This window comes from Elgaria multicarinata, chromosome 3 (genome assembly GCF_023053635.1).
Source record: "Elgaria multicarinata webbii isolate HBS135686 ecotype San Diego chromosome 3, rElgMul1.1.pri, whole genome shotgun sequence".
NCBI classification, from domain to species: domain Eukaryota; kingdom Metazoa; phylum Chordata; class Lepidosauria; order Squamata; family Anguidae; genus Elgaria; species Elgaria multicarinata.
In genome coordinates this window covers 2,902,490-2,920,356 of record NC_086173.1, presented here as the reverse complement: position 1 = coordinate 2,920,356, position 17,867 = coordinate 2,902,490, and the positions used below count along the sequence as shown (strand labels likewise).

The 17,867-nt window shown below is 48.1% G+C and overlaps 1 long non-coding RNA gene across 1 annotated transcript; it reads right to left on the bottom strand.

The window, feature by feature from the left end:
* Positions 1-5,397: 5,397 nt before the first annotated feature.
* On the bottom strand, positions 5,398-13,225 carry LOC134396513 (uncharacterized). The gene is made up of 3 exons (XR_010025277.1): positions 13,166-13,225; positions 10,550-10,632; positions 5,398-5,532 (listed from the first exon to the last, which is right to left on the bottom strand). It is a non-coding gene; the product is annotated as an uncharacterized LOC134396513 (long non-coding RNA).
* Between the last annotated feature and the right edge of the window lie 4,642 nt (positions 13,226-17,867).

Sequence of the window (17,867 nt, the reverse complement as noted above, 5' to 3'; positions counted from 1 at the left end):
AGCTAGGCCATTGTTTGCGTGAGTCAGCACTCTCCTTAAATCTGTACTTTAAATATATCTATATATTTAAAGTACAGGGCCAGGGTGACGGTGGTGGTGAAGAGAATGAAATGTTTTGTGCACAGCCGAGAGACCAGTTTGTAACTGTCTTCAAAATGAATGGAAGAGGCATTTGATTGTGCCTGATGCAAAAAAAAAAAAAAAAAAAAAAAAAGATCTCAGGTTGCAGCAAGGCTGACTGGGACAAAGAAATAATGACACCTGCATCTTGTCTCCCTCGGATTTCAATAGCTGCTAGCTTCTATATTTTCAAAAGGAGAGTAGCCGTTGCGAGTCCCAGCATGCCTTGCTGCAACCTGAGATAATTTTACACCAGGCACAATCTAACAGTGTAATTCTTATACATGTCTACTCAGACGTCACTCCCAAGTAAGGAGGTGTACAATTGCTGCCTTAATTTAAAATAAATATATGTGAGATCAGCAGATTGTAAGACTGCAAATCACATTCCACCTTAATACTGTTACAAACTGCAAACTGGGGCTTCCATCATGCCTACCCTGTTTCCCCGAAAATAAGACAGTGTCTTATATTAATTTTTGCTTCCAAAGATGCGCTAGGTCTTATTTTCAGGGGATGTCTTATTTTTCCATGAAGAATACAGTACACATTTATTGTTGAACAAAAAAAAAGGTCTTATTTTCGGGGGGATGCCTTATATTACAGCGAGAGGCAAAACTGGAAGTAGGTCTTATTTTCAGGGGATGTCTTACTTTCGGGGAAACAGGGTAGCTACGAGCATCATTGCACGGGGGTGGGAACTGTGTTTACTTACCGTCACTTCTATGCCTGCACATTTGTCCTATTCAATGGGCTGTTTTGATCACGCTGCTTCTACTGCACACAGCAGGGGATAGCGGCAACTTCTGTCTTTATCTTAAGTTAGACTTACTGGGTTGGTTTTTTTGTGGCACAAAGGCGGCTAGAAGGTGCAGGAAGTACGCGGGAGACAGACGACGACATGGGTGGGAGCCGTGAAAATCCGTGAATGCCCAGTAATGAGTAGCCAATTAAACACTCATCTGATGGCGCTCAAAGTCTCCCACCCCACCCACAATGTTGTTGTTGTGATAATGCTGTTAGGTGGATTAATATCCAATCTGAAGCAGAGTGCTGCGGAACTTGAAAGCTTGCACACTACTTTGTGGGGTTTGTATTGTTTTACTAACCCGGTATGGAATTAATACAAATAAAACTTCATAGAAGCATTCAAATGTACTCTTAATATGTGGCATCGAGTGTGCAATTTTAGGGCCAAAGCAGACATACTTGAAACGCAGGTGTGATGGAGCTCAAAGAGTCTTTGTTGTTTTTGCTGCAAAAGACTCACACAGTCACTGCCAACATAAAGGATGATCTCTTATGTTGAATTTTAAAATTTGCATTGTCTTCTGGACTTGTGTAATGTCACATGTCTTTTTCTTTTTTTCTTTTACTTTGACTGGAGTGGACAATTTAAGGGGTTCCAGGGGCATTTTGCCTTCCCACCAAGATCTACTCCCTATGGGCTGGACTCTAGGAGCTCTATCACGCCTACTTTTTTAATCCAGTTTTCATCCGCAGTTTCCCCCGCCATAAACAGAAGTAAGACCTCAGAAGTAAGCATAGGATTTGCTGTTTTAGACTTTATAAAAATAGCTTCTGGGTCACTATTAAAAGTCAGTTCTATATGCATTTACTCAGAAGTAAGTCTCTCTCTGTTCAATGGGGTTTACTCAAAAGTAAGCATGCACTGGATTTTAGAATGACTTGGATGTAAATGCAGTTAAAATCAATGGGATTTACTCTTGAATAAGGGAACCAGTAGATCTCTGTTTTATGAACTGGAGATGCACAGCTTCGCATGATCAAAGTAAAGGAAAATAGATCCTTCACAAATGCAAACAGGTGGTAGACTATCAGGAAAAGGGTTTAAGAGGGGGAAATTCAAAAATTCCTTAAAAAATCAAGGGATGAACTGATCTGATTCAAACTTGGCATGCCTACAGCTCTACTTAATTGCTCTCCAGGTCCCAAGTTTCATCTCAGCTTTAAAAATGAGGGAACTGTGGGCAAGGAGGAGGGGTTGGAGCAGTAAAAAGTCCATTCATTCCAACATTCCACACCTGCCCCGCCCTTCCCTTTCGTCAGTGAGACTCCATTCAAAGCACACACAAACCCAACAAAGGAAACAGCACTACATAGAGTCTTAAGAGCACATTAAAGTTGCTTGGGGGAAATAATCCAGACTTACCCCGCTTGAAAAATGAAGGGGAAGAGGCAAAATGAGTGCAGGAGGGAGACGATGTCATGTGACATTGTGGCCACAAAACCACATACCAGGCATGGTGAGTGTGTGATAAATCGCTGGTGTGATGGAGCTCTAGGTCAGCCGGGGGGGGGAAATTAACCAAAAAATGCCCATGTTAGCACTACGGAGCTCTAAATGGGCCAAATTTAGCTTGTTTGACGCTACATTCGACCCATATAATGTTCTGTAGTAGCTATGGTGAGCTATATGGGTCTCATTTTACTTAAAAACAAGCTAGGTGTAGCCCTTTAGCACTCCTTAGTGGTAACATCGGCCATTTTTTGTTTGTTTGCTTGTTTAAAAGGTTTGGGGCAGTGGGTTTTGGTTTTTTTTGCCACAGTGGGAGTCAATAGAATTCTGATTGATTAAATGGGAAAACTGGTATCTCACAAAATACTGGTGGTGCTTTTAGATGGAGGACTCCTAACTCTATTCCAGCTTTTTCTCATTAACAGATTTTCTGCGGTAAGAAAAAATATGAAAGGAGCAGTGGGAACAGCTGTAGAGTTTTGGGGGGCGCCAATAGAGCACTGATATGTCGCAGCATTCCACGCAGTCATGCGTTCTGTTCAGCTATATCATGAGGTTTGTGTCCCAGCATCCTCTGTTATATTTCAAGGGATCCTGGGATATCTCCTGGATTACCTAGTACAGCCTACTGAAGCAGCAGACTGTCTTGATGATGTCTGGCTAGTGTGGGTGGTTTGGGGCAAAAGGGGTTACTAGCCCAAGATTTCCCCTCCCCACTCTGGTGCTATCTATAAGGATTAAGAAGCAAAACTCTAAGGACTGTGATGCAGATGTGCCGATGCAGATACAGACTGAAGAATAACCTTACAGCATGAAGAACATCTGGAAATCTAATGAATCCCAGAGTCTTTCTCCCCGTGCCACGCGTTTAAATATTTCTTTGTTTGAACATGGCAAGTGTAATGAAGGTGAACAGGCAGGGAGCAAGCCAGGAGGGTGGAAAGAAAAGCTGAATTATGCCACCCGTTCAATTATGCAAATCAAGCAATTATGCATATTTTCTGCAATTGAAAAATATTTTTTACTGTCCTGCATAATGTTTTGTCCTTCTGGTAATTGTGGGAAGGAGTACAAAGTTATGCAGCTACTAACCCCGACACCTGATCCATGGAAATCCTATTAGACCAGCCTTCCTCAACCTGGGGCGCTCCAGATGTGTTGGACTGCATCTCCCAGAATGCCCCAGCCATTAGACAATCTTTCTAGCTTCTGACCTTTCAGCAGGCCCTGCCCATACAGTTTCAAGTATCTTTTGGAACCAAAAGGACTAGAAACATTATTTTCCTGATTTGTTTTTTTTTAATACAAAGGGAGAGCTCAAATTCATAGGAAATTGAATTCTGTATCCAATAACACATTCTGCAACTTTTCTGCATTCTACATGTTTGCACCATTAATCCAACAGTTTGTGTAATTTAATAACACTCCGTGGCTGTCATTATCCCAAATACAAGCAATTAATCGTATTTCCCCCTGCCCACCCCCTACTGAAGCAGAAGGGTCAATGATTAATATTTGGTATAACAATCATAAACATTTGATAATAATAAATGGTTGCATTTTCTGTTTAGAAACATCTGTTTTGTACTTTGCTCTGTTACTCAAACAGTTTTAGAACTTCTCCTTACACTATCTTTAAAAAAAACAACCCCCCAAAACCCAGCTGGATTCTAAGAAGTTGCTGCAGTGGGATTTATTCCCATGTTTGCTTCTAGATCTAGGGAAAAACAATTGTCCTTTATTTTATCAATGAGAGAAACGGAGGTGACACTTCCTCCAAAAATGGCAGGGACTTGTTCTCTGCATTCTCCTTGTAGCACTTACAAAAGGCCACCATTTGGAGTCACTCCTAACTGAATGACTTTTTAACCCCTGCTGGCATTGACAAAAACCAAACATCGCTTTTGACTCAGGGATTCTGGTTTTGCTGAATGAAAAACTCAGTTGCAAAGCATATTGAAAAGGGCGGCTCTGGTGGAGCAAATATTTGCCATTATTCATCTCTGGGATAGCATAAGAAGCTGTTTGTGGGCTGGTTCCTACAAGACTTTCACCCCCTTTTATCTAGAGTATGAATACTCAAAGACAAAACCAACATGTAACAAGTCAAATATGGGCACACCTGAGGGCAAAAAAAGTCCACTAGGAACTGGTGCTCTGACCAGGCTGCCCCCCTGAGGACTGTTCACCTTCTGCAACCAGTTAACTGCTGGGCCCCAACAGGGAAAGGTCTTACTGGCACAGTTCTTCCATACCCACATGCACCTAAACCATCTAGAACACCTCCACAGCATGCCTAGGGCAGCCACTTATGGATCGCCAAAAAGAAGGAAATTCATGACCCCCCAAAATAGGACAGCAATTTGCATAACATTTGAACACGCTAATTAGAAATACTTTTAATTTAAATAGAAATCCAGTATGTCTCAATAGAGTGTGGAAGACGGTGACCTTCTGTGTGCCTGCTAGTTCAGGCTGCTGTCCAGGTGCTAATTGCTTGAACAGGACAGCCGTTCAAACGGAGGGCTGCCTTTTGGCAGCCCTTCAACTGGAGGATTGTCCTCTGTAAAAGAGGCCACATGGCCCCCCTTGCGTGCTCCTAAGTGCAGCCGCTGCTGCCCCTGGCGTATATTTCCCCCATGGACCCACGCAAAAGGTCTCTGTGCAGCTGCCCAATACAGGTCTAGCCTAGGAGAAACCTAGCAGAAAGCTGTGGGTGGAAAGCACTTGGGGCGAGGCATCAGTGTCCATCCAGATGTGAAACTAATATGCGTGGGTAAGTAGCTCCCTGGCACCCGCCCCTTTGCCTCTCCTCCTTGCGCCAAGGAAATACATGGGGCAGGGCAGCCATCTTTAGGTCTTCTTTCTATCTGTGGCCAAAGCGGCTGTGCAGGCATGCTTTTGAAACCACTGTCAGATCAAACGGCTCAGTGGAAAGAAAGAATGATTGGCTCCAGAGGTGCATGGCATGTTATGCTGGTGCAGGTTTGGGGGAGGCATCAGAGAGCCTTTTCCCTGGAGATGCGACCCACTGCCGCTTCATGCTGTGGCAGCCCCTAATCCTGGCTCTCCTGGTTGCCAACAGCCCCGGACTCCCAGCGCTGAATTAAGGCACTCCTCTGGCGACGGAACATTCGAGGGCTTCTCTCCAGCTGTGGGGGTGAATGGGGAGAGAGAGAAAAGGGGAGAGAGTGAGAAAGAGACTGTGGGGATTCAGGAAACACATGTGTGAAAGGCTGCCGGGGGTGGGGGTGGGGAGCTTTCTGGGCTGACACATATGGATAAAGGGCAGGAGGTCTGGGGTGAGGGGTTACTGTTTCCAAGCAGAGAAAAGACCCAGCGCCAATTTCTCTGTCAAGAAGAACCCATTGCTTCAGTGGAAACCTTGTGTTGCCCACTTCTGCTGTTGGGCAGCTCTGTGGAGCCCCGGGGATTATCCAAAGACCTACAGAGCTGAGACCCAGACCTAAAACACCAGCTGAAAATGCATTTATTTGTGCAATCTTTGAGGGTATAGACAAATGCTCTCTTTGTTTATCTGTCTGTTTTTGAAGCTGGTTTTATATATTTTATTATATATTTGCTAGCTGCCCCAGACTCTTTGGGACAAAGGGTGAGATACAAAGGCGATAAATAAATGAAGCAATCCCTGATTTACCCCTCCCATTCTCCTGGTGCAGATAAATCTTCTTCATGCACTTGGTCTTCATGCGCATTGTCTTAAAAAGAAGCCACAAGTTTTAAGCACCACCGTTGACCATAAGTTTGGAGTGGTGGCCTGGCTGCCCCTGTGAAACACAATCCTACGCACATAAACTTGGAAGTAAGCCCTGTTGTGTTCAGTGGAGCTTTCTTCCTAGCAAGTATGTTTAGGACTGCAGACTTCACGATGTACAAGGCATTTTAGTGCTCAAGGCAGAAATACAGTAGCCACAAGACGGTAATTGCATTATTCAAATTAGTGCAAAATAAGTTTGTTCCTTTGGAAGGTTTAGACCTGCCCTTCCCAACCGAGTGCTCTGTGGATATGTTGGGGGACAACTCTGTTCATCCCCAGCCAGCAGGGAGGGGGCATGCTGGCTGGGGATGATGGGGGTTGCAGTCCAACATATTTGGAGGCAGTGTCGGCTTCAGGTTTCTGAGGGCCTTTGGGCACGGCACCCTCAATGGGCCTCCTCCCTTGGTGAGTCTGTCTTCTCAACATCTTGCAACCAGCTGTTAGTTCTCCATCTTCTTTCTCATCATTGCCGCCATTGGCTTGCCTGACAGGCAGAGGGCAAGCAGGCAGGAGCATCCACTGCCCTCCTCACCACTACCACAGTCGTCTGGGCCAGAGCAAGAGGCAGGTGAAGAAGCAGACTGCAAAGTGAAGAGCAGGAGCAGTTACTCCAGGGGATCCTGTCAGCATTGACTCCGGCCCTGTCTGGAGGGCACCCAATTGGGGAAGGCTGGTAAGATTCTCAAACCAGTTTCCCAAAGTAAGGGCTGGCATGGCTACAGGTTTATATGTGCCACTTGGTCATCCAAGTGCATGTTCAACGTATGTCATGAGGCACAGCTGGTGTGGGCAAAAGGTAGGTCGTAATTCACCAGTGACCCACTGGCCTACAAGGTTTCTGATGGACAACCTGGTTCCTACTGGTGGTTGAGATTCTTCCAAAAAATATTGGATTTGGTAGAACTTGATCTGATCCAGGAAGTTACTTCTAATACTCTGGAGCTCACCCCATTGCATCCTCTTGAAACCGAAGAAGGTCTTTTGACATTCAAAAATTGAATGGTTGGGTGGGGGTGTTTTTTAAAATTGTATCAGTAAGTGAGCAAATGAAAGGAAGGAACGCCAAGCTTCTTGCTGGCATTTGCAGCCGTGTGAAAAATCAGCCACGAAGGATCTCAAGAATGACAACTCAGCACTGTTATGTACCACCCACTTGCCTCTTACTATCAGCAGCAAAGGAAACAAAATTTAAATGCATTACAATGAGCCTCTTGAGTTTGTTTTATTGAAAAGAGGGTGAGGTATGCAAAGGAACAGATAACCCACACGGCTTGTTGTTTCCACTGGAGGTGGATTTTGTGTTGCCATTAAGGGCAGCAGAGCTTCAAGCAGATCCGACCCATGGGATAGCTTGACCACGGTGGTACAGGCATTGGTAACCTCAAGATTGGATTACTGCAACGCGCTCTACGTGGGGCTGCCTTTGAAGCTGCTCCGGAAGCTGCAGCTAGTGCAGAACGCTGCAGCTCGGCTGTTGTCTGGAGCTGCCCCTTTCCGGCATGTAACTCCTCTGCTGAGGGAACTGCACTGGCTGCCTATTCGCTATCGGGCCAGGTTGAAGGTTCTTGTGCTTGTGTACAAAGCCCTAAACAACTTGGGACCAGGATACCTGAGAGAGCGCCTTCTCCCCTACCAACCTGCCTGGTCACTGAGGTCATCCGAGGGCCTGCTCCTGGTGGTTCCACATAGACCCATCCTCCGATTGGAATCCACCAGGGGAAGAGCCTTCAGCGTGGTGGCCCCCCTCCTGTGGAACTCCCTGCCTCTGGAGGTCAGACAGGCGCCAACCTTGTACTCCTTTCGGCGCCTCCTGAAAACATCTTTATTCCAAGAAGCCTTTCTTTAACATGCAGCCTTGGATTACTGTTATTGCTTCTTTTAAAATTTCGTTTCAACTGTTTTTATTTTTCATTTTACCTTGTACACCGCTCCGAAATTTTTCAATGGGGAGCAGTGTATAAATATTCTAAATAAATAAATAAATAAATAATGTGGCACGATCCACCAAGAGGTTTCCTGAGCAAGACTAACTGCAGGAGATGGGAACTGGAGGAGGAGTAGAACCTCTCCTTGCACCATGTTAAGCATGTAAGAACATAAGAGCAGCCACGCTGGATCATCTAGCCTAGCAACGCCGTTCACACAGTGGTCAACCAGCTGCATGAGTGCAACAGCAGCCTCCTGCCCAGGTTCTGCAGCACGTTCCCCTACTTCTGATACCAGAGGTAGCATATAGGTATCAGGACTAACCCCCTTTTAAAGCCATCAAAATTGGTAGCGAATTCCATAGTTTAACTATGCGCTGTGTTAGAGGGTGTCAAGCACTCCACCCACCCACCCCACCCATCAAAATTAGTGTTTAGAGTTTGGGGGGAAAGGTAGGAGAGGCCTTAATAAACTCTATAGAAAGGAAAGGAACCTCTCGTGCAAGCACAGAGTCATTACTGACTCTTGGAGGGACGCCAGCTTTCACTGACGTTTTCTTGGCAGGCCTTATAGCGGGGTGGTTTGCCGTTGCCTTCCCCGGCCGTGATTACCTTTCCCCCAGCTAGCTGGGTACTCATTTTACCGACCTCAGGAGGATGGAAGGCTGAGTCGACCTGAGCCGGCTGCCTGAAACCAGCTTCCGCTGGGATCGAACTCAGGCCGTGGGGAGAGTTTCAGCTGCAGAAACTGCTGCTTTACTGCTCTGCGCCACACGAGGCTCAATAAACTCTATAAGCTCTTCCTAATTGTAACTAAATTATTCTTGCTCTCCGTAGGCTTTTGAAAATCATAGGTAAGGAGTTTGTCATGAAAGGAAAGGGGTGGTGGATCCTCTCTGGACCCACCCTGCTGCCCATAGTTTGCACACTGAGACCAAAATAGGTTTCAAGCCCTGTTCATCACGCCTCGCTATGAATGGGGCTTGGATTTCCAGGGCCGGATCTACACTATTGCTTTAAAGCGCTTTATAACCGTTTTATAGCGCTTTAAAGCAGTTAAAGCGCTTTATAGCTGTTATAAAGCACTTTAAAGCAGTAGTGTAGATCCGGCCCAGCAGGTCACCTGTATCAAACTATCGCCCTGTCAAGCTTGTGTTTCCACTTTAGGAAGGTAATTGAGAGTCTGGCCCCTGTGCAAAGGATCAAGCTTATTTTGCACATATATTTACAGTGTGATTACAGTCCTGTAGCTGGCTCAGTCTGTTTATGGATGCGTGCGTACTCCTCAATGTGGTGCTGATTTGCTCTGAGTTACTGTAAGGAGGTGAAGACAACAACAAAACTAATCACAGGTTACTAGTGATCAACAATGATCAAGTTTCTAGCCCTCACTATTATTTTGGATTATTTCTGTAACGCCATCAGTACAAAGTCACATAAGCCCAAAAGACAGATCTTTCCCCTCCATGGAATTTCAAATCTAAATGTAGGGTGACCATATTTGGGAAACCAAAAAAGAGGACACCTAGCATGTGTGTGGGGAAGCAGCTTTCTGAGTCCTGCAGAAAGTACGTGATTCCCCCGCCACCTTAAAGAACCCGATTGGAGTGGAGGAGGGGAAAGGATTTCATTCTGCACCACCACCATCCACTCCAATTGGGGCCTTTTCTATAATGTCCACGAATGACCCACTTTCCCCTTTAAGATCTCAATTGGAGCTCGGGGTGGGGGAATGATGTGCCTCAAGAAAGCATGTCATTCCCTCTTGCCATGCTAATGGCAGCCTTAAAGAGGAAGGTGTGTCATTCCAGGACATTATTGAAAATTACAGAAAATCCCCCCTGACACCATGGAAAGAACAAAAACCAGGACAAATCCGGGGAAATCCTGACAGTTGGTCACCCTACTAAATGTTAACAGTGAGGGAAAGACAGCAAAGGGAAGTGAGGGTTAAGGGGAAGGGTAGCAGACAGCAGAGGGCTGTAGCTCAGTGCTGCCGCTTTCTGCTTTGCATGAAGATGGCTCCAGGTTCAGGCCCAGACTGAACCCACCCTGGAGAACTTCTGCCATTTGGCATAAACCACCCTTCTCCAATGTGGCGCCCTCCAGATGTGTTGGACTGCAACTCCCATCATCCCCAGCCAGCATGCCAGGGGGTGCCAGTTTGAGGAAGACTGATATAAACTGTACTGAGCTATAAGGGCCCATGGTCTGACTTGGTGCAATGAGTGTTTTCTATCTTGCTAGTAGAGAGAGGAGCTAAAGGTTATAAGAAATGAGCGTGAGCACCAGATAGGACGTGGGAGATCTGCGATTAGCATTTCCTACAGGGTTGTTGGTTTTTAAAGTGAACAGCAGCTGTCATGCTGGTTGTGCAGAAGGCATTTATAGCGTTGGAAAACAGATTTCATTCTGTCTGTTGTGTGGTTGGGTTTTGGTGGGTTCACAGGCTGCTGTGGTTCTTACCTGGTGGAGGCCGTTCACCTGGGAGGTCTCAGAAGGGCTGGGAGGGGGCCAAGTGACGTCCAACTTCTTGCAGGAAGGTTTCTCTGAAAACAAGAAGGGAGAACCAGGAGGGCTTAATCTCTGTGAAAATAAAGTGCTTCAGAGCATGTACAGAATGCATTTCCCCGAACACTGAATAACCAGACCAGTCCACACCCATCTGGGGTGGAGGGAGGGGCGTTAAAATCCAGATGGTGTGACCTGAGCCCCAGCCCTGCAGCTGGGGAACCAGAGAGGGGTCCTTCTCCCCTGCCAGGCAAGCTGTTTCCCATAATCTCTGCGAGATTTGCAGTTATTGTGCCCTTCTAGGGATATTTCCAAGTCCCTGGTCACACCCACTGATGACAGGTAGGTTTCTGTTTCAGGCTCGCCTCTGTTAAAGTTCAACCCAGTGTTTGCTACAGCAGCCTGGGAAACCTATTAACACCCACTAGGTACACACTCCTGCCTCTGCTGAGCGCCAAGTTCTAGTACTGCAGCTAGGGCCACCTTTTATTGACTTTATTCCTCTCCAGCCTTTCCTCCAAGGAGATCAAGACAGTGTACATGGTCCCTTCCCCCATTTTATCCTCACAACAACCCTGTGAGGTTAGAATCATAGAATCATGGAGTTGGAAGGGACCTACAAAGCCATCTAGTCCAACCCCCTGCTCAATGCAGGAATCCACCCTAAAGCATCCCTGACAGATGCTTGTCCAGCTGCCTCTTGAATGACTCTAGTGCGAGAGAGACCACAACCTCCCTGGGTAACTGGTTCCATTCTCATACTACTCTAACAGTCAGGAAGTTTTTCCTGATGTCCAGCCGGTTGATAAGGACGAAGAGTTTGTGACTGGCCCAAGGTCACCCACTGAGCTTCATGGGTGACTGGAGGTTTGAACTCAGGTCTTCCTGGTCCTAGGCCAACACTCTGTCCACCACACCACACCAGTACTTAGTTTGGTAGAGGCAAGGAAATGAGGCCAGATGCCTTCAGGCCAACCACAGCCCACATCCATCTCTCAAGCACTGAGCAGAGTTTCTCCTCCCCCGAAAAGCAGAGATGGCTCAGACACATTTTGGTGGCTGAGCCAGGAAGTCCAACCACAAACGGGATGTTGCTGGACCTTTATGGCTGTCGAAGTACGTTTGAGAATGTGTAAGCAATGTGTGCAGAAATCTCAGCAGCTGGATGGATAAGATTTTCACACAATCACACAACAGAGCTTGATCCCCTACATATTTCCTTGATTTTTTCCCCCCATCACTGGCAAAAGATGGAATAAATTATGCTGTACAGTAAAGAGTGCAGCACAAATTACACAATTGATCATTCACTATGTAAATCTGCATACTTTATACAAATCACAGAATTTATCTGTTCTTGGCACCAAATTTAGATTCTTCCTCTTTTTCCTTGACTGCAGGAAATGCAAACATGCACCGATAAATGAGCGGGGCATGGTGACACGTACAGAGGTGCATCTGTACACACTAGGCATACATATGGGATTTGTGCATGTATGTGCAGTGCGCCACAGAAGCACACACACAAAATGTGTGTTCAGGAATGCAGGCATCCCACTAAAAGAATAAGGCATGTACACAGATATGCAGTTACATCGTTATCCCACATAAAAAGTACGCATTTGATCGGCGTGGGCATCTGTGCCTTGAATGTCCAAGAGAGGCTGGAGACATATGAAGCAGAGAGACCCGTGGAAGATTCATGCATACAGAACCCCAAGCATCCATGCACATTCACAAGCCTTCTGAGGACCAAACTAGATGTGCTGATGGCCGCCCTTTGTGTTTAAATACAGAACGCCCTCAACCCTGCAGGAGGGCAGAGTACCTAGTTTTAGCAGCCCCTCATCCCAAGTTAAGGTCGCTTCCGATATTGGAACTCAGCAGTGGTAGGGTGACCATATTTGGGAAACCAAAAAAGAGGACACCTAGTGTGTGTGTGGGGAAGCAGCTTTCTGAGTCCTGCAGAAAGTACGTTATTCCCCCGCCGCCTTAAAGACCCCGATTGGAGTGGAGGAGGGGAAAGGATTTCATTCTGCACCACCACCATCCACTTCAATTGGGGCCTTTTCTATAATGTCCACGAATGGCCCACTTTCCCCTTTAAGACCTCAATTGGAGCTCGGGGTGGGGGAATGACGTGCCTCAAGAAAGCATGGCATTCCCTCCTGCCATGCTAATAGCAGCCTTAAAGGGGAAGGTGTGTCATTCCAGGACGTTATTGAAAATTATAGAAAATCCCCCCTGACACCATGGAAAGAACAAAGACCAGGACAAATCCGGGGAAATCCTGACAGTTGGTCACCCTAAGCAGTGGGGAAATGTACATGGGGAGGGAAACTATTGGGAAATATACAGAGGGCGGGGGGAGTTCTGCACCATCACAGCACCTTTTGCTGTTAAAAACACTGGGGCAGTTCTGGGTTTAAACACACAGAGCAGCCGCTGCGATTTCAAGTTTGGTTCCGGGAAAACGCCAGAAGTGCCGATACGCTGCTCAGAGCTGCTTCCGTGCGCTGCAGACCCCTTTCCTTCCCCTCTGCCTCATCCCACCCCTTTGCCGCCACTTACCTGGCTGGGTGCGCATCTCCTCCTCTGGGTCAGAGGTCTCTGCTGGGTGACAGGGCAACGCTGCGCCGTACAGGGTGTACCTCTGCCTTTGCAGCTCCCATTCCCGTTCCTGGGCCTCCTGGACTTCCTGCTCCAGCAGGGACTGGGGACTTTTGGCACACAAGCAGAAGAAGGGGTTGGCTGAAGAGGCCCTCCCTTGTGGGAGCTGTTGGGATCGTAGCAGAGGCCCAGAGTCCAGGATGACAACGTTGGCAGCATGGTTAGCCTCGGCAAAGGATGGTCCCTTCATGCCTTCGCTGCTGCTGCTGCACACCATCCTCCTGGAGGCTGGCGACTCTGGGATGGAGTGCTGTTCGAAGATCAACTTCTTCTCCTGCAGCTCCTGGGGGGTGCCGCGGTCGTAGGCTCCCCGCACTTTCCCCAGCTGCACCAGGTCCTCTTCGCGCCGACACTCCCGCTGGATCTCCCGCTGCATCTGGGCCCCGGCCCGCTGGCGCTCCTTCTCCTTGGGCAGCATGGAGGACGCCATGCTTTGGCTCAGGATAGACCTGATGCGCACTTCTACGTACTCCTGAGTGCCCCGGGGGTTGGCCAGGCCCCTTTCCCGCCGCAGGAGCTCTTCCCGTTCCAGGTGCAGGCGGATCTCTCGCTCAATTGGGGTCTCTGGGTGATCGGGGACATTCCCCATCTGGTTTGTAGGCCACCCAGATCCACCGGTCACGGAGGGCTCACCAGAAACCGGGATGGCCAGAACGGGATCTGCAGCGCTCACCAGATGGCCAGTATTGGCAGGCTCCCCAACGTCAACCAGCAATCCCTCGCTGGGATTCAGATTGGAGCCAGCATGCTGCGAAACAGCCATGGGATATGTGCTACTGCCTAAATCCTGAGTGTCTGCTCTATCCCTGGCACCGAGGGGATCTTCAGCGCTCGCCAGAACCATGGCACCAGCTGGGTCCCTTGTACACTTCAGTCTTTCCCAGCCAGGTAATTCTTTCGCCAAGCCTTTGGAGACAGCTGGGTCCTTTGTGCCCTCCGGATGCCTGGCGGTTTCTTCAGGCTGGGCGTCCCTGGTTGCTTCCTCCCCTCTCCTCTCAGATTCCAGCTCAGCCTCGATGCCAACCTCACCCTGGAGCTTACTGTTGTCACTGCCGGCTCCGCTCGATTCATGAATAGCCAGTCCTTCCCTGCCTTCGCTGTCACACGCAACAGCCAGGCCCTGGTGGGCAGGTCCATCGGTGACACTAGTTGCCACAGGAGACGGAGTTGGCAGTGCTGCTGGCACCTGGGGAGCAGTGTCATAACCTGCAGCTGCTGCCCTCTGCTGGCAAGAGGTGTCGACATCTGACCATGGGTCTGCGGATGCCAGGGAAGAGGCGTCTGGGGTGCAGGTAGTTCCTCGGGTGACCTGCTCCTCAGTTGTCTGGGGGTCATCCATTGAAGCCTCTCTTGAGACCTGCCCCTTCAGCTTGCCCAGGTAGTCGCCTGAAACGAGTAACAGCTGTTCTTGCCCACTGGACATTCTTTCCTCCTCCGCGCTCCCTGTAATTTCTTGGCCACCAGGCTCAATGTCTTCATGAATCTTGGCAGGATGAAACGACTCAGTAGAGGAAGCAGATCTGGGAGGGGGACCAGGGGAGATTAAACAGTTTCCCTCCAGTGGCCGCCTTGGAGAATTTGTCCCCAGAAGCGATACAGTGGGGGAGTCCGGAGAAGCCGCAGCAGCACAATCGACTCGGCTGTTCTCCTCGCTGCAGACCACCGGTTTGGGGCTACCTGAAAGTTCTGGTTGCCCAGGAGATCCTGGACACTCACCCAGAGGCTGGCCATGGCTATCCCCAATGCCACTGCCCTCCCTTATGTCCAGTTGATTTGAGATGCTGGCGGATTTCTGCTGCTCTGAAGAAATCTCTGAGATTTCCCCATCATGAACATGAGGGCTTCCTTTTGCCTCCTGGCCAAGTTCCAAGGAGTCAGTAGGCCCAATTGCGTCCTTCTCGTGGCCACGGTCGTGCCTGTCCTCCTCCCCCTGGACCAGCTGAACTGAGGTTCCAGCTGGACTCGGTAGCTCTGAGAAGGCATCTGGTATCTCATCATGGCACTCAGGATGGCTGCCCTCCTCCCCTTGGCCCAAAGGGCTTGATGTAGCATCAGCTTTCAGTTGCTCCAAGGAGAGATCTGGCATTTTGTTCTGATTAAGAGAATGGCCCTCCTCCTCCTCTTGGATTGGTTGGCTTGAGACATCCACTACATTAATCCTTTCTGAAGGCATTGCTGCGGATCGGGAGTCCTCCTCAAAATGGCCGTCCTTTTGTTCTGAGCTGGCTGATGCTTCCAGTACGTTGTCTTTGGCAAGGGAACTGATGGCACCGTCAAGTGGAGGAACAAAGGAATCGTCTGGTGCAAGGGTTACAGGGACGTTCTTCGCCATGTCCCTGCTCTCCACCATGTCCCTGAATACATCCACCTCAGAGCTCTCCTGGTCTCTGTGACACAGGCCAGTGGCAGGGGGAGCCAGTGACAGAGTTCCTGTGGACATCTGGGGAAGGGTGCGCCTCTTCTGTGTCCAAGAAACCTGGAATAAAGGCACTCTCTTTAGTGTGGTCATCCTGATCTCAAGAAAGAATGAAGATACGGCTCCCCCTCATGGACCCAAGACATTTCAATGCCTGAAACGGAGCAGCAAAGGCCCTCCCCAACATCAAGGGCAATGGTACGCAATGCCACCCATGCTATTTTGGCACATGAGGCAGAAAACACCCCAAGCACGTGCCCCCACCCCTGCTAGTAAAAACAAAATTTGCTGCCCTTTCATGACACCCCAAATCTGCCATCTGAGGCAGCTGCCTCACGCTACCTAATGGCAGAGCCGGCCCTGTACAGAAGCCTGCAGAGGCAAGGGGTGGGCTTCTTGCTAAATGCAATCTTACCCATACGTGCAGTGAGCTGTAAGGGAACAAGACTGGCATGCTGCCCAACAGAGGAAAACTGCCTGCTGAATGGGTGTTAGGAAAAAGAAGCGGCTAGCTCTGGTGCTATGAAATCTCAATAAGGTTTCTTTATTTTTCTTATACGAAATCTAGAGTATTGCGTCTAGTTCTGGGCTCCACAATTCAAGAAGGGTGCAGACAAGCTGGAGAGTGTTCAGAAGAGGGCAACCAGGATGATCAGGGATCTGGAAACAAAGCCCGATGAAGAGAGACTGAAAGAACTGGGCATGTTTAGCCTGGAGAAGAGAAGATTGAGGGGAGACATGATAGCATTACTTGAAAGGTTGTCACACAGAGGAGGGCCAGGATCTCTTCTGGATCCTCCCAGAGTGCAGGACACGGAATAATGGACTCAAGTTAAAGGAAGCCAGATTCCAGCTGGACATCAGGAAAAACTTCCTGACTGTTAGAGCAGTGCGACAATGGAATCAGTTCCCTAGGGAGGTTGTGGGCTCTTCCACACTAGAGGCCTTCAAGAGGCAGCTGGACAACCATCTGTCAGGGATGCTTTAGGGTGGATTCCTGCATTGAGCAGGGGGTTGGACTCGATGGCCTTGTAGGCCCCTTCCAACTCTGCTATTCTATGATTCTATAATTCTATGATAAAAAAATGTTCTAAAAACTTCAAACCAAACTTTAAACCTTCAGCTGAAGGAGAAAGAATGAATACAACTGCGATCTTGTAAAAAAAAATATCAGTGAGGTTTTTGAATTTATAATTACTTAGAAAAGTAATTCATTTCGTTGTGCAGCTCCTGACGAAGGACCAACAAGATCCGAAACGTCGAGCGCTGTACAAGTTTGGTTTAAAGGTTTTTGAACATTTTTTATATTTCGTATAAGAAAGATAAAGAAACCTTTTTGAGATTTCATAGCACCAGAGCTAGTTGTCTCTTTTTCCTATAGACTTTTCGTGGTGCTTTTCCCCTTTTTCACAGCTGCTGAATGGGTGGCCAGCAGTGTGAGGGCATTCCCCCCACCCCTGCATCTAGCCTTTCCCAACCTGCTGTCCTCCAAATGCTTTAGACCAACTCCCATCAGCCCCAGCCAGCATGGCTAATGGTCAGGAATGCTAGGAGTTGTTTTCCAAAACACTTTAGGAGATGCTGCTGCTTGGAGAAAGCGGTTTCCACCTCTTCTTTGGCTTTTCCCCTCACATGCAAGCTTTCAAACCTTGCCACCAAAATCACAGAATTTGAAAACCCCTCTAACCAACAAAAATAGTCTCTAAAACATTTTACCACCTGTAGCAGTTCCTTTGTCATCTATGCCATCCAGTGCAAATGCCTAAAAATCTATGTAAAGCAGATAGGACCTGTACAAATGGTACACATTGCAAAAAGAACTGTACAAATCATTGCTGTATTGAGCAAACAATCAAATTGTGTATTACATATGACATAGAATCATAGAATCATAGAATAGCAGAGTTGGAAGGGGCCTACAAGGCCATCGAGTCCAACCCCCTGCTCAGTGCAGGAATCCACCCTAAAGCGTCCCTGACAGATGCTTGTCCAGCGGCCTCTTGAAGGCCTCTAGTGTGGGAGAGCCCACAACCTCACCAGGCAACTGATTCCATTGTCGCACTGCTCTAACAGTCAGGGAGTTTTTCCTGATGTCCAGCCGGAATCTGGCTTCCTTTAACTTGAGCCCGTTATTCCATGTCCTGCACTCTGGGAGGATCCAGAAGAGATCCTGGCCCTCCTCTGTGT